The 2,347-nt window shown below is 31.9% G+C and overlaps 1 non-coding gene across 1 annotated transcript; it reads left to right on the top strand.

Moving 5' to 3' along the window:
- Nucleotides 1-1,435: 1,435 nt before the first annotated feature.
- Nucleotides 1,436-1,524, top strand: Trnay-gua (transfer RNA tyrosine (anticodon GUA)). The gene is given in 2 exon segments: nucleotides 1,436-1,472; nucleotides 1,489-1,524. It is a non-coding gene; the product is annotated as a tRNA-Tyr (tRNA).
- The last annotated feature ends 823 nt before the right edge of the window (nucleotides 1,525-2,347 follow it).

Here is a 2,347-nt window from a genome sequence, read left to right as displayed (position 1 = left end):
AGTAACTCTGCACTTGGTTAGTTTATTTTACGCCAATGAGCAGAGAAGGAGAATTTCAAAGAATTTAGTATATGCATTTTCACTTTATAATCTATTTAATCCCGCCCTAGCACTAGAACCCCTGACCCTGGGGCCATGAAGTTCACAATTTTGGTAGAAGACGCAATGCTGATTACAATCATACCAACAATTTGACTGCTTGATGTCCAGGAGTAAAGAAGAAGATGTTTAAAGATTGCACTAATTTTAGTGGTTTTGGTCCCACCCACCAGGGGGGCAGGGACCATGAAATTCACAATTTACTCAGGTGACCTAAAAAATGATGAAATCCACATGCGCCTCAAACGGGGAAAATATACTATTGATATATAAAATAATTATTCAGTTTTTTTCGCTCATCAGTTTCAAAAGGACATTGAATATTAGCCCTTCATATTGATCATAGTGTTCTTCAATCAAGTTTTACCATTACAGTCTCTGGATGTACGAAAAAGTACAACATGTACACATGAAAATTGGGATTTAATTGACAGGAATTAAAAGAAATAATAAGCTTTTATCATTTTTTTTAAATCAAAGTGGAGGAATGGTGGTCAACATATCAGGTTCCTGCATGTGGATGTTTTGTGTTTGTTGGGAATAAGGAAAGATAACCCTTGCTGTGAACATTCTGATTACTTCAATCATTCTTCTCTCAAATTGTCGCGCAATTCATTGACATATAAATATTCCATATCTCTTTAATTTGAGACTGATTTCCTAAATTATCAAGGCACAAATACGAGAAAAATCGCAGTCAAATGTTACTACGTTTTTAAGAAAATATATAATGTCATTAATTCCTCTGAAGGGCCATTAATTTACATGTCTGAAAAATAATCTATTCTTAACACTGACCTTTCTGCAATTCTACGTAGTAAAAAGAAACTTGAAATAAAACATTGAACCAAAATTAAAAGCAAAAAACTAAAATCATGGGGGAAAATATACGATATCATATCCTCCATGTCGATGTTTGACATCTACATACCGGGTATCACATCACGTACGTGGTATGGTAATAAAATAACTCTAATAGAGAAGTTTATTGAAAACGTCCCAACAATGTATACATGTATATGCATTGTAGACATACTTGTTTTATTTAACACATATTCTTATGCAAAGTGAAACACCAAGTGTTAGAAAAAGAATTATTGAACAACACATATATGTACAAAGTATATAAATGAACATAAATACAACACAGTAAGATACTTTTATTAAAATTCAGATCTTACATAAAAACAGGTCAATATACTATACATCAAAATTTCCTGTCAATTCCTTTTCCGTATAAGTACGAAAAAACATATGTTTTGCCTCGGGAAAAACACCGCAGGCTAGGAATGAAATTAACAGCGATTATAAGATATATTACCATTAACTTTTGTATCCCGTGATAGCTCAGTTGGTAGAGCGGAGGACTGTAGTGGTATTAACATTGAAATCCTTAGGTCGGTGGTTCAAATCCGCCTCGCGGGATTCATTTTTTCCCTCATGTTTGTCATCATTTCTTTTCCCAAAGTCTCCAAACAAACTGCTCTTTGAACCATAAAGTAATAGAAATCATTCAATATTTTATTATCATATTCTATGACCAATGTATGGTAAAAGCAAATACACTAAGCCACACACATCTTTTGCAAAGATTTGATAAATTCTGAAAAAAAATGATCACTAATTTGTTGTGTTAACTTACATAAAGATGACTTTCTGTAAATTACACAATTTAAACCAATCGCATTTCAGAGATAAAAAGAATTTTAAACAATAATAGATTTATTTTCCAACCCTAATTTAAAATAAAATTTCATTATGCTAATTAAATGTTATTATAAAGTGTGTGTCATTTTTATTAATTTTACTAAGAATATTTACATTTTGTTTGTTTTCCAGTACCCGTTTTGTGTTCCACTGGCATTGTATTTAACAAGACAGTTTGGTTCTCGAGAACTAGATCCAATTTTTATACATTTCAGAGGTGCGAGTCCGTGACTCCGAGTTCCAGCTGCTTAATATGAAAAAAAAATAAATAAAATAAAACAACTCTAATGGTCAAAGAGGACAGGTAAGATGAACTGCGTACAAGAGTCTACATTTACTATCGATTTTCTCTATATCGTACGCACGTGATTAAATAAATTAAATTTATTCAACACGTAAAAAGATCTGAAAAACAAGCAAACATCCACAATCAAAGATCTGGCATAGCTTACGACACAGCTACAACAGAAAAAGTAATTGCATGAGAAATGTGATTGTAAAGAAAAGATTTATGAAATTGATATAATCTTAACAACAGAGA

The sequence above is a fragment of the Saccostrea cucullata genome, unplaced genomic scaffold, assembly GCF_032062105.1.
Source record: "Saccostrea cucullata isolate Sc308-1 unplaced genomic scaffold, CSIRO_AGI_Scuc_v1 ctg153, whole genome shotgun sequence".
Classification (NCBI taxonomy): domain Eukaryota; kingdom Metazoa; phylum Mollusca; class Bivalvia; order Ostreida; family Ostreidae; genus Saccostrea; species Saccostrea cuccullata.
The sequence above is the reverse complement of the archived record's forward strand: the minus strand, read 5'-3'. Positions and strand labels throughout refer to the sequence as shown.